Source organism: Hylobates moloch, unplaced genomic scaffold (assembly GCF_009828535.3).
Source record: "Hylobates moloch isolate HMO894 unplaced genomic scaffold, HMol_V3 SCAFFOLD_22, whole genome shotgun sequence".
Classification (NCBI taxonomy): Eukaryota; Metazoa; Chordata; class Mammalia; order Primates; family Hylobatidae; genus Hylobates; species Hylobates moloch.
In genome coordinates, this window is record NW_026652297.1 from 25,096,149 (window position 1) to 25,109,789 (window position 13,641).

General features: G+C 50.8%; 1 protein-coding gene across 1 annotated transcript in view; it reads right to left on the minus strand.

Annotated features, from left to right (window-relative positions):
- Window positions 1-12,354, minus strand: part of LZTS1 (leucine zipper tumor suppressor 1) — a 58,610-nt gene extending 46,256 nt beyond the window's left edge. Inside the window, exon 1 of the mRNA XM_032143734.2 lies at window positions 12,133-12,354. The gene's annotated coding sequence lies outside the window, so the exon portion shown is untranslated. The remainder of the gene's footprint in view (window positions 1-12,132) is intronic.
- Between the last annotated feature and the right edge of the window lie 1,287 nt (window positions 12,355-13,641).

The window sequence follows — 13,641 nt, forward strand, 5'->3', positions numbered from 1 at the left end:
GCACCCTTTCTGCAGAAAGTAAAGATTGCCTTGCTGAGAGACCTTTTGTCTCCATGCTGACTTTTCTTCGCGGCACTGATTATCTATTTCTAACACGTTTTACAAATGAGAAAATTGAGGCTCAGAGAGGCCAAGTGACTTGCCTGATGTCACACAGCTAACAGGTAGCAGAGCCAGGATATCTGAACACTGATCTATCTAATTCCCAAAATCGTGTTTTTTTTCCACTGTCCATTCCCCAAACTTGGCCTCGGGATCAACACACAGGAAAAGCTTCATGCCTTGTCTTTAGAACTTACCTGCTCTTTCCACCTGCTTCTGAGACTGCCAGCCAGGTTGAGGGTGAGTTGCTCTGGGAGACCAGGGGAGCCTGACCTGGGTGGAGGTGTTTCCTGAGGAAGGCCCTGCCTCCAGGGGTCCCCTCTCTGGAAACCTCATGGGACACTGCTACAGCTTTGTCCCCTCTCTTAGCTCATCGGGTTTTTAGAAGGCAAGATGAAAATGCCTGAGCGGGTACCAGGCTGAGGAATCTTCTAGAGGAAGGTGGGAGATGCTGTTCTGAGAGTTTCATGGCAGTAGGCAGAGGGACCCCTGGCACCAGGTGTGTCTGAGATTGAGGGATGTCCCACCTCTTCTGCCCTGTCACTGACATCCCACCTGGCATCAGGACACATATCTGCCTCTTGTCTGGAAATCTCTCCCTATGTGGTGTCGCTCTATGGGTGGCTAGCCCTGCTGACTGGCACCCAGCAACCCTTCCGTTTTGTTTGCGTTTGGCTTAAGCTGTGCACATATGAGAGAGGCAGAGAACTTGCTTTTCAGTTTTGAAAGTACCGACTGTTAGCAACTGCGACCAGCACAGCCTTTGCTGTCACAGAACCCTTAGGACAGAAAAGGCAGAGGAACAGACGGAAATAAGATGCCTCAAGCACTCAGAGAAACAAGACAGAAGAGTGGTGAGAAAAATACAGAGCGCTGTATCAGCTGTCGCAAAAGTCCAGGGGCTCCTTTGATTGGGGTAGAGAGAAAAATCCACCAAGACTGAAAGCGCCTCTCTATTGCTGTGTTCCTGCATGCCCCCTGGGGCAAACCTGCCTACCATTGAGGTCTCAGGGTATGATGAATTCTGCTAGCTCTTCAGTCCTCATCCACCGGCCCCACAGCATGTTAGTAGAAAGAGCCCTGATGTGGACCATCGATCCTGGCTCTGCCATGTCCCTCAGCCATGGGATCCTGAGAAAGTCCCTTCCCCTCTCTGGGCCTCTCTGTCTTCATCTACGTAAAAAACAAAAGCCCTCTGTGATTTCTTTCAGGTCCAAAGCAGGGAGGTATTATCCATGTGTCCCATTAAATAAATAATCCTGGACCCAGCATCTTGACCTTGGATTAGGAACTTCTCTCTCTTTGAAGCCTCAGTCACCCCAAATATTCCCCAGCTATGAGAGGTCTCTGGGAACCTGTGCTATCAACTAGGAGAAACGAGATGAAGATAGGTATTCTAATAATGGTATTTCTAGAAAGAATTCTCTCCACCCTGGAATCTATTCTATATTCCATTGCTAGATTCACTTTCTAAAACCAGGGTCTGCTCTAGGCCGCCCCTCTGCCTCTGACTTCAGTGGTTCCCTGCTGTCTACCAAATAGCATGCACTCTCCCCAGCTGAGTATGCAAGGTGGGTGTGCAAGGGCCTCCTCAATCTGACTCCAACATGCCTTTCTAGAAAGGTTTCTTTCCCTACCACCTGCTCTTCCCTATCTTGGCCACCCCTCCATTTCATCTGCCTGGAAATCACACCCAGCCCTAGGGGCTCTTCTCCAGCTCTGTATCTTCCGTGAAGACTCGGTGCTGATTCTGTTTTGTAAAATGATGTTTTTCTGGATATTTTGTCTCACCCCCAATACCAGACAAGTGACTCGTTGTGGCAGGGTCTGTGGTTGCTCATCTTGCATCTGAGCGTAGCACAGGGCTGGACATGAACCTAGCCTTCTGTGACTTTGAAAGGATGGAGCTGAAATAGAAAGAGATGGAGCACGGTAGCTCACGCCTATAATCCCAGCACTTTGGGAGGTTGAACTGGGTAGATTTCTTGAAGCCAGGAGTTCAAAACCAGCCTGGGTAACGTAGCAAAACCTCACCTCTACAAAAAAATTTAAAAATGGGCCAGATATGGTGATGCCCACCTGTGGTCCCAGCTACCTGGGAGGCTGACGTGGGAGAACAGGAGTTCGAGGCTGCAGTAAGCAGGGATTGCACCACTGCACGCCAGCCTGGACAACAGAGCATGACTCTGCCTGAAAAAACCAAATAATAATAAAAAATAAAAAATAAATAAATAAAATAAAAAGAAAAAAGAAAACGGAAAGAACTGGGTTCCTAGGGTGTGAAATAAAAGTTCTTGGCAGTGAGTACTTGTGTGTGTGTGTAGGGGAGACAGGGAGAGGATATGGATAGAGTGGTTTTTAAACATCCTTTCAACCCTGAAGAGTTGTGTTTGCATGTAGAGTATCTGAAGTTTTTTCAGCACAGGCTCTTTTGTGTACTGACAAATCTTGGGACCCTAGAGTTGGAGGTCCCGTCTGTGGCTCTAGTATAGAAGTAAGTCCAACATCAAGAAAAAGTTTCTGAATCAGCAGATGTCTGAGGGACTGGTAGAAGCCCAGAGAAGCCAAATGCCTGGTGCTTCTAGTTTGATAGATGAAGAAATCCTGTCTTGGGAATAGCCACGCATCCTGCCTACACCTGCCCCACTAGCCACCAGCCGGCTGCCCAGCCTTTGAGCGGGGCCAGCTGCGGGCCTGGCGAGGGGAGGAGCCGAAGGCAGCTGGGGAGTCCTTCCCAGGCCTCCTTCAGGGGCCGGCTCGCTTTACAGTGCAGGTGGAGGCTGGGGGCTCTGCCTGGCTCCTCTTGTTTTTCCCACCTGCCTGCAGTGTGGTTTGTCTGCTGGCGCCACGGAGGCGTTGGGGCTGGGGGAATTTGATAGATAAGGAGGGGGAGGCTGTCTCCTCAAGATGTGTGCGCCGTCCAGTCCATGCTTCCCTCCCTCCTCCCCTTGCACTGCGGAAATGCCCTTTGGGGTGGTGCGGAGCAGGGAAGAGCTGTAGCTGGAGTGTCTGAAGGTTGCAATAAATAAGGGAAGCTACCCTGAGTGAGTAGATTGTCCTTCTGGACCTCTGCTGAGAATGACCATGGGAGACAGACGGGAGGGCAGACCCCACACAGATACCTCCAGACACCAGGCATGGAGCTGCCTCTCTGGAAGGTCAAGGGCAGCCTCAGGGCTCATCCCCATATCCCACAAGAGTCTCCCCGCCTCCCTAGCTAGGGAGGCTTCTGTTCTTGGCGTTTTCCTATTATCTCCCCCAAGCAGAGTGTTGGAGGCAAGGAGCCTGGGTTGGGGGCCCCAACAGGTCCCAAGCCGGCTTGGGATGGCATCAGTTCCCTTTCTAACCTCTCCCTTGGTGCCCAAACAAATGTTATCAGTGACTCAGAGAGCCTCCTGTCAAGGTCAGTCTGCCATGCCTGACGCTGTCACTGCTGCCCGATGTGAGAACCGATTCTGCTTCCTACCTCCTGCCAGTCCCGGCACCATGCCTGGGCATTGGGCAATGGATGAGCTATCAGGAGAGCCCATGTGCCAGGTGGAGATCACCCTGAGCCTTCTGCACGAGGACCGCAGGTCTCTTAAGTTTCTGCTTTCCTGGCTGGTCTGTTCTGTAGTGTAACCCTTTCCCTCCCTGGAGCTTCCCACTGAGATTGCAGACCAAGCCCTATACGTTCCCTTGTGATTCCATCTCCTCTTGCTTGCCTGGCTTTCCAATTTCTGTGGCCCTTGAGTGGCACAGAGAGATCTGAAGTGGCTGGGTGGAAAGAAGCACTGTGGGCCTTAGTGCCATCCATCTCTGCCATTTGGGACTGAGCCCTAGACAATCCCCAGGGCCTGGTGCTATATATCAGATGCAGGACACACATTCTCTTTCAAGGGGCTTATAAGCTATGCTGGGAGGGAGGATAGAGATAAAAAGCTGAATATGAATACATGGGAACAAGTGCTCAAATGGGAGTGACAAGTATGTTGCACACTGTAGAATTCAAGGAACAGGGAGTTCACAGAGGGCAGAACCCTTCTCTTCCCATGGCTAATGTCCTTTCCTGCCTCCAGACCGGGGTGGGAAGACACTCAGTAGCAGGTGGACCCCTCTGTCTCTTCCCACTGAGCCAGGACCCACTCACCCATAATGCCCCCCTAAATCCAGTGTCACTGGGGTCACCAGGGAAAGGTGGTGGCAAACCCCAGGCCTTGTTTCCCTGCCCCCTTCAGGCTGTCTTCCCTCCTTCCCTCTCTCCCCTCTCCTTGCATGTCTATACTCAATTCTCTCTCTTTACAGCAGGAATATAATGTTCGGCTGCCTTACACCCACTCTCTGAATGCTGCCAGCGAATAATGACTAAGGTGGTGGGTGGAAGTACAGCAAGTTGAGACCAATTTAGCAGTCCAGGGTGCCAAGAGGAGGGTGATTTAGCAGCAAATGGCTCTGCAGAAGCAAGAAGAGTGAAAATGCCCCCCCAGCCAACAGGCCAGGGAGCCAAGTGCACAGCCCTGCCCTGGTGCCTTGGGCAGGGATGGCCTCAGCCACCTGAGAGTTATTCGGTGAGGTCAGATTCATGCACAGGAATGGGAGGGTTTGAGAACAATGTCCACTCCCAACCCCATCTCACCTCCACTTTCAACCTCCTTGAGGGGCCCCCATTCTTGTACCCCCCTTAGGCTGAAAGTCTCACTTAGACTGGCCCATCCTCTTCCTCCAGAGGATCTGTAACTCTGATGGGTTCATGGCCACCCAAAGACTGCCCCAGGCATGGCATCGGGGAGGGGCTGTCTGAGCTCACCTCAGCCCATGCCACAGATTGGCCAGCCCAGGTAGGCAGAGGTGTGGATCTCCTGGGTCCTGACATCTTGGGAGTTTCTGAAGATTTGTGTAATGTGATGTACTTGGGCTTGTGAGTTTGGGTATCAGAAGAAAGCACGTCTCAGAGGGAGAGACGATGAGAGTGGATGAATAAAATGGGTGCATGTGTGTGCGTGTGCACGTGTGTGCGTGTGCATGTGTGTGTGTGTGCATGTGTGTGTGCATGTGCTCTGGCACTGGCCTGAAGGCAGCCCTATCTTCTTCCACAATGATTAACTGACATGAAGCACATCTATTGGCGATCTCCATGGGGCAGCTCTTTGCTGTCTTTGTTCCAGGTGCTGGACGCAACCCACATCACATCTGTTCAGACACCGATTTGGCCTGTCACTTAGTAAGAAAAATCACCTCTCTGCTGGATTGATTAGATCAATTAGCTTTAGCTGTTAGCTAACACACACATTCCCTCTCTGCTTGTCTTCTGTCTCCATCTTCCACCTCCCTTCGCTCCCCTCCTTCCCACGATGCTCCATCCAATTCTCTTCTCCCCTGGGGGCAGCCTCCATGTGTGATTGCCCCTGAAGTCTGGTTTCCACAAATTGCTTGAGCTACCAGTGAAGAGACTGCTATCCCATTTTAGTTCAGAACGTACTTGCTCACGAACAAGGTGGAAACACTGAAATATATTATGCAATTAAGGTTGGTATTCCAATGAAATGTCATTAATTCAAATTCTGCAGAGGCAACATTTGCTCTAATTTCAACGTGGAGAGGACTAAACCTTTTGAATTGACAAGCTGTAAAGAAAGAACTGACATATGATAAATTTCATTCTCTAAAGCAAATGCCAAGTAGACATTCCATTATCCTGGCTACATCCTAGTTTATTGTGTTTTTTTGTTTGTTTGTTTGTTTTTGAGAAAGAGTCTCACTTTTTAGCCCAGGTTGCAGTGCAGGGGTGCGATCTCAGCTCACTATAACCTCCACCTCCCGGATTCAAGCAATTCTCCTGCTTCAGCCTCCTGAGTAGCTGGGACTACAGGCGTGCACCACCACACCCAGCTAATTTTTTGTATTTTTAATAGAGATGGGGTTTCGCCATGTTGTCCAGGCTTGTCTGGAACTCCTGACCTCTGGTGATCGGCTCACCTTGGCCTGCTAAATTGCTGGGATTACAGGCATGAGCCATCATGCCAGGCCCTAGCTTATTGTTTCTTGAGCTTAACATATATGCATCACAAGCACTTAGGGAAAAGGGAGATGAGGGGTGAAGTGAGCACAGAAAAAGTGAAGAAGATTCGAATGCCCTCATCATGCTTGAATTACAATAAATACAAAAGTAACTGCATTCTTGTAATTTTAAAAATCTCTTTTACCTGCATATTAAACACTTGCCAACAATTCGATGAGCCTAAATCCACTTAATTAGTGAACCCCAGTGACTTGGTAGTTATAGCCCAACATTGGGAATCAGAACAGCTGGTGTTCAAATCTCAGCATTCCTCTTAAAAATCTTGCGTAAACTCTTTCACGTTTCTTTTTATTTTTATTTTTTATTTATTTTTTGAGACAAAGTCTCGCTCTGTCACCCAGCCTGGAGTGCAGCAGCGTGATCTCCACTCACTGCAACCTCCACCTCCCAGGTTCAAGAGATTCTCCTGTCTCAGCCTCCCAAGTAGCTGGAACTACAGGTGTGCACCACCACACCTGGCTAATTTTTGTAGTTTTAGTAGAGATGGCTTCATCATGGTGGCCAGGCTGGTCTTGAACTCCTGACCTCAGATGATAAGCCCACCTCAGTCTCCCAAAGTGCTGGGATTACAGGCATGAGCCAATGTGCCCAGCCCTCCTTCAACTTTCAAAGGCGCACTTGATCTCCTCATCTGCCAAATGGCAAAGGGAATCTTCTCACAGAGTTGTTGTGAGGTGTAAATAATAATAATAATAATTTTATTCCCCTTCTTAAAGTGTAAAGTCCTGTACAAGTAAAAAGCACTATTGAAATCATTATTAAGGAAGTCTAGGGATGGTGGAAGTCAGTGTCCAGCAGGAAGCAAGAGTGCAAGGCTGGGAGCGGTGGCTCACACCTAGAATCCCAACACTCTGGGAAGCCAGAGTGGGAGGATCACTTGAGGCCAGGAGTTCAAGACCAGCCTGAGCGACATAGTGAGACCCTATCTGTACAAAAATTAAAAACAATTAGCCAGGTGTGTTGGTATGTGTTTGTGGTCCCAGCTACTCAGGAGTCTGAAGAGTCTGAAGATTGGGGATCACTTGAGCTTAGGAGGTCAAGATTGCTGTAAGCTGAGCCGTGATCACATCACTGCACTCCATCCTGAGAGAAACAGCAAGATCTTGTCTCTAAAAAACAAACAAACAAACAAAAAACCAGTGGGAGAGACACAGGATAAAAACTGCAGCAATACAGAGGGCTTTGCCAAATGGCAAAGGGAGCTAACTAGCCGTAAGCTCACCAGCTATGTTCAACTGTAGCTGACACATCCCCATCAACTTCTCCAACCCTTGGAGGAGGGGATCTGGAGGCCAATCTGCACACTGGCTGGAGGCAGTGGTAAGAGGTGAGAGGTTGAAAACCTCCCATTTTTTTATGCACCACCTCTGTTTGGTCTGGGTGGCTGGCCAAACCCAGCATAAGGAGGCAACAGGCTCTGGCTAAGGTTCTTGGAAGAGAGAGCCCTGTCTCCTCAGTTCTCAGCTTGCACCTTGGAGCCATGAACTTGGCTCCTGCTTTGCTGACTCCCTTCATACCCTCCTCAGGTTCAACTTCAAGGTTCAGTTCACAGCCACCTCCTCCCTGGTAAGGAAAGTTCTGGCTCACCTGCCTCCTGCTGAGAAACTGCTGTATTCAAATTTAGTATTTTAATTGCAAAAACCACAGTTACTTTTGCACCAACCTAATACAATCCAATTTTCAATGTACTTGTCATTGGTTCAGGTGTGCCAGTTCTTCTTCCCAACTGTCATCACAAATTTTAGTCTCAAAGCATTATTTCGTCTTTTTTTGCCGTTATTCCCCAGTCCCTGGAACCTCACACGGATAAGACCTTTAATAAATAGTGAAATGCAGAGTTTTTCAAACTTGATCAATGATCTTTAAAAGGAAAACTTAAATCACCATGGACCCCCTAGAACACAGGTAGTAATTCTGATATGAGAAATAACAGGACGATGGAAAGGAGATGGAAGGAGAATCACCTGACTGCGTGGCCTTGGAGAAATCACAGCCAGATTACCTCCCCAAACATGGTAGCAATTCACACTCTGAACTGCAAGTCTAGGAGAGTCCATTTCAGGCTTCAAACCGTAGCAGCACAAAGATCTATTCAACAGCAAACTCAAAGAGCTAATATGTAAATCACCTCAAGATTCCCCAGGCAGTTGGATACTTCTTTGTTGGCAAAATCCCAGAAACATCTCATCATTGCCCTGGAACCATCTGGCCCCTGGGGCTCAAAGGGCAGGATTTTAAAACCCCAGGTCTAGGTCACACCTAGAATGGTCCCCTTCTATAACTGTGCTTGTGGGTTGATTGACCTGGAGATAGAGTGGGTGGGGGCGAGGGTTCCCTCGGACTCCCGAACTGTTGGTGGGGCCTGAGATGGCCCCATCTAGGGAGAGGCCTTGAAGGAGCTGGCCCAGTAACGGAGGAAGGAAAGTCAGTGGCCACACAGCAAAGGGCACCCATGCAGAAATCCACTGTTGGGAACAGTGCTCCCTGCCAAAGGTCTCTGAGAGCTCTAGTCTTTCCCCTTACCTTATTAAACAAGCATTTACTAAGGGTGTACTCATAGTATCTACTGAAAGCCAACACTGTATTTTTTTTTTTTTTTTTGAGACGGAGTCTCGCTCTGTTGCCCAGACTGGAGTGCAGTGGTGCAATCTCGGCTCACTGCAAGCTCCCCCTCCCGGGTTCACGCCATTCTCCTGCCTCAGCCTCCCGAGTAGCTGGGACTACAGGTGCCCAACACGACACCCGGCTAATTTTTTGTATTTTTAGTAGAGACAGTGTTTCACCGTGTTAGCCAGGATGGTCTCGATCTCCTGACCTTGTGATCCACCCGCCTCAGCCTCCCAAAGTGCTGGGATGACAGGCGTGAGCCACAGCGCCCGGCCGCCAACACTGTATTTTGAGCTGGGAACTCACGATGCAATCTCTGCTTCTAGGAATTCTGTAGACTCCTCAGGAGCCAGTGGGTAAATGCCATAATATACTGGTATGATGGTAGGGACTCCGAGGAAGGTACCTGACCCAGAATTGAGGAAAAAAACAGGGGAAACTTTCTTAGAGGAGTTGATCTCTATGGTTAAAACCCACAATGGGGCTGTGTGTCGTGGCTCCTGCTTGTAATCCCAACACTTTGGGATGCTGAGACCAGCAGATCACTTGAGGTCAGGAGTTCAGGACCGGCCTGACCAGCATGACAAAATCCCATCTCTACTAAAAATATAAAAAATTAGCCATGCGTGGTGGCAGGCGCCTATAGTCCCAGCTACTTGTGAGGCTGAGGCAGGAGAACTGCTTGAACCCACGAGGTGGAGGTTGCGGAGGGCCAAGATCGCACCACTGCACTCCAGCCTGGGCGACACAGCAAGACTCCGTCTCAAAAAAAAAAAAAAGAAAAGTGGGAGCCAGTTAACTGGAGAAGGTAGAGAGACCAGGCAGGAATATTCTAGGCAGAAGAAACAGTGTTTCTATGTACAAAGGTAACAGAATAACATGGACAGAGCCAGGGTCCAGAACCTTACTAAGCTGATCTCAAATCCCTGCCCCTCGGTTTTGTAGCCTGGCTAAATTACTTAACTCTCCTCATCTGATAATTACACATACCCCGCAGGGCTGCAGTGAAAATTAAATGAGATAATGAATAAAAAGTTCTGGGCTCACAGTGTATTTAGTGGCTGGTATTAAGTGTTATGGTATTATCCATTACACTAGTCTATAAGGTGCTTACCCATAGGTTTGTCATCATTACATTATTCATCTTCCTAGCTTCACTGCCTAGCCCAGAGCCTTGCATTTGGTAGGCGCCCAATGAATATTTATGAAATGAATGTTGAATAAGCGCAAAGGCATATAAATAAGTTTTCAGGATTAGAAAGCCATTTATATACGTCTGGAGCCCATGTATAGCTTTGCTATACACGCTGACCCACGGCTTCTCAAAACTGAAAGGCACATCTTTCCCTCACACACTCCCAAAGCATTGGCTTTCCCCAGCGCAGCCCACGCAGCAGCACTCCTTCTATGACAGCACCCCTGCCCCACATCGACCCAGGCACACACAGCTGGGGGTTGCAGACACATAAATGCACAAGCTGAACGGCTGAGACAGGTTTACCTCGTGAAGCACACAGCCGCTGCTATAAATGGTAAATAACAACCATCTTCAGCACATCAAATGTCCCGTCCTCCCTTTTGCTTGCATATAGACACCCACAGAGATGCCCTTTCATTTTCTTCTAATTTTCTTCTCTTCTTAAGCAGAGTGAGCGCCCCACACTCACATCCACCCAGCTGAGACCTCTTACTAGGACTCCCAGTTGCTCCGTCCCATTAGCTGTGGGACCTCTGGGAATGCCTTTCCCGTCTGATGCCTCCGTTTCTTCACTGGCAGGCACAGAGAGCCCACCGCACTAACCTGGTAGTTATGTTGTGAGGATAAAGGAGATAACATATGAGATAACGTCTATGATGAGCAGAAAGCGCCTCCAAAGAAAAGCGCTGGATAAATACAAGGTGTAACGCCACGCCTGATTAGCCTGCATGCTCTCTGCCCACAGACTCCTACCCACAGACTATGTTCCACTCCACTCTTAAACACAAACACCTTTCCCGTCTGTAAATGCTATCTCTAATACCCATATGCGCACACTCTTCAGACACCTCCATTCTCCCTCTGGATGCCTGCAGAAAATTGTTTTTGAACTTAGAGACAGCTCAGGTTACAAACACCCTCTTGCCGGTACCCGCAGACTCTTCTCAGGGTCTTGGTGCAGGAACTGCCAAGCAGATAGCTCATCTCTTTGTGGCTGGTCTCCTGGGCTCCCAGCATTCCTATTAGGTTGCACTTGCAGCAGAGTATGGGATCCTTATTAGGAGCAGCGCCTGCCCAGCACGGTCCAGAACTCAGTGCCTCCTCAGTAGTTTCCCGGCGCCCGGGACCAGAGAGTAGAGGGGCTGATGGCAGCGGGACGGTGTGGAGGGAATAAGCGAGACAGGAAACGCTTTAGGAGGCCAGATCCCTAAGCACTTCTTATTCCTGGGAAATTGAGGATTGCGAAGCTAACAAGTCTGGAGCACTTTCCCAGGCCTGACATACTCGCGGGCGAGCACAACGCTCATTTGCTCCACAGTTCAAACCTTTCCACTTGGAGCAGGAAAAAGAGACATCACCTTGGTGTCTCGGGGGTGCCTGTTGCTGCCGAGCTGCGACCTCTGAAGCCTCTCCAGCCAGAGCAAAGCCTGTGGCAGGGTGGAGGGGTGAGGTCTGGCTGCCTAGGGTGGCGGTGGAAGCAGTGAAGGTAGTGTGGGGCTGTCTGTGTGTGCATGGTGCTTTGACTAAATTCCTGAATTACACATCCAGGACCGACCCCAGGAACCTGCAGCCCCAGGGAGCCACTTCGACACTCCGATTTACCACCTTCCTCTCTAACCACCTCTGCCCGTGTGACTTATTCCTTGAGGGAAACCTTTCAATTCTCTAGCTGCATCGCACCGGTGTCCTCCCCACCGATGTGGACACAGCTCATCTGCAAAGTTCCAGGCGGCGAAGTTCAGCGGTCCGGCCCGACCGCGGGACCCTCTTCCTGCGGCCCCTGCCCCGCGGCCTCGCGTTCCCACCTCCCACTTCTTCACCTCTGACACCAGTGTCACCTAACACTGTCGTCCCCGCCAGGATCAGCATTGGGGCTGGGAATAGACGAACCCCGTCTGCAGGAGACACGGAGACAAAGACAGGAGGACAGACCCACAGTCACCTCCTCCGGGCCAGGCCGGAGAAGCGGCGCCCACCCTGCAGAGGGGAGACCCTGACAGCTCCACGCGGAGACAAAGACACTTCGACAGCCACGGACACAGACAGACAAAGACCGACGGACGCGCGGACGCACGGACGGGCCGGCCCGGCGAGGGGAGCGCGGTTTCCCGCAGCCAGGGCAGCAGACCCGCCAGGGGCGAGGAGACCCCCGGCCACCTCACCTTACCTGCCCCCGAGCCTCGGGCGCACTTGAGATTTTTTTTTTTCCCAGTGTTTCCCGGTGTGTTCCCGTCTCTCTTTTTCCAGAGCTGCTGAGCGGGCCGGGCCAGTCCCACCGCGCGGGATGCAGCTCCCGGCTCCCACTCGCTGGCCGAGGCGGGCAGAGAAACTTTCGGCCTCCCCGCCCGGCCGCTGCCAACCCGCCAGCTCCAGGAGCGTCGGCCTCTGCGCGGGTCCAGGAGCCGGGGCGGGGCGGGGCGGGGCGGGGCGGGGCCGGCCCGGGGCGGGGCCAGCGCCGGCGCCGCTGATTGGCAGCGAGCTGCCGGCAGCCTGGTCTGTGCCGCTCGGCGGCCTTTGTTCCGGGCTGACAGCTGGGGCTGCTCGCGACCTCGCGGCTCCTTCGCGCTCGCGGCCTGCGCGGGGTCCCGGGTCCGGTCTCTCTGCTCTCACTTCCATCAGCCCCATCGGGCGAGCCTGCCCCCTCAGTCTTCCTTTCTTGCCTGGCCCCCTTTCTCCGATTGTTTCTGTCTTGCTCTTATCGCATCCTTTTTTCCCTTTCATTACCTGAAATTCTTACTCCAGTTTTCTTTTAATCTATTCCTTCTCCCGTTCTGTGTATGTTCCCCTTGCTTCATTACCCCTTCCTCTTACTCGCCAGTTTATTTTTCTTAATACCGTCTCTCCCGCTCCCGACTCGCACTAAAGGGCTTGTGTTTTGTTCAAGGACTGGACTAGCACCCAAGTGAGGGGCATTACAAACCACACCAGGATTACAGACTAGAGTCCAGAGCACGGAGACTCCCACTCCCAAAACATTTCAAAAGCAAACTTTTCCAGCTCTGAGGGAGCTGAGTTTCAGGTGAAAGCAGGGGCCTGTTTCAAGTTTATAGCTATTACTCTCACCCAGTCCCCTTATAATACTATCATTTTCTCCACCACTCTCACTTTTAACTTCCAGCAATTGAGCCAGGAGAGGATTCAAGCTTACAAGGTTTTGTAGGACAAAGGGTCAGTTAACTGGAGTGCTAGGTGCAGCATGAGGCTTGGGGGTTTGAGGGTGCACTGAGGCTAATCCGCTAAAACCAGGCTTGGCGGGAAGGTGGCAGCTCTGCCCAAAGAGTGTTAGCCTTACTTTGAAAGAAGCGTGTGTGTGTGTGTGTGTGTGTGTGTGTGTGTGTGTGTGTGTGTTGGGGGAGGTAGATGTAATGGATTAGGATTGACATAGCTGATCTGATTATAAATAGCCTGGGGGCCAGCTGCGGTGGCTCATGCCTGTAATCCCAGCACTTTGGGAGGCCGAGGCTGGCGGATCACTTGAGGTCAGGAGTTCAAGACCAGCCTGGCCAACATGGTGAAACCCTGTCTCTACTAAAAAAAAAAAAATACAAAAATTAGCTGGGTGTGGTGGCAGGAGCCTGTAATCCCAGCTGCTTGGGAGGCTGAGGCTTGGGAATTGCTTGAGCCTGGAAGGCAGAGGTTGCGGTGAGCCAAGATAGTGCCACTGCACTCCAGCCTG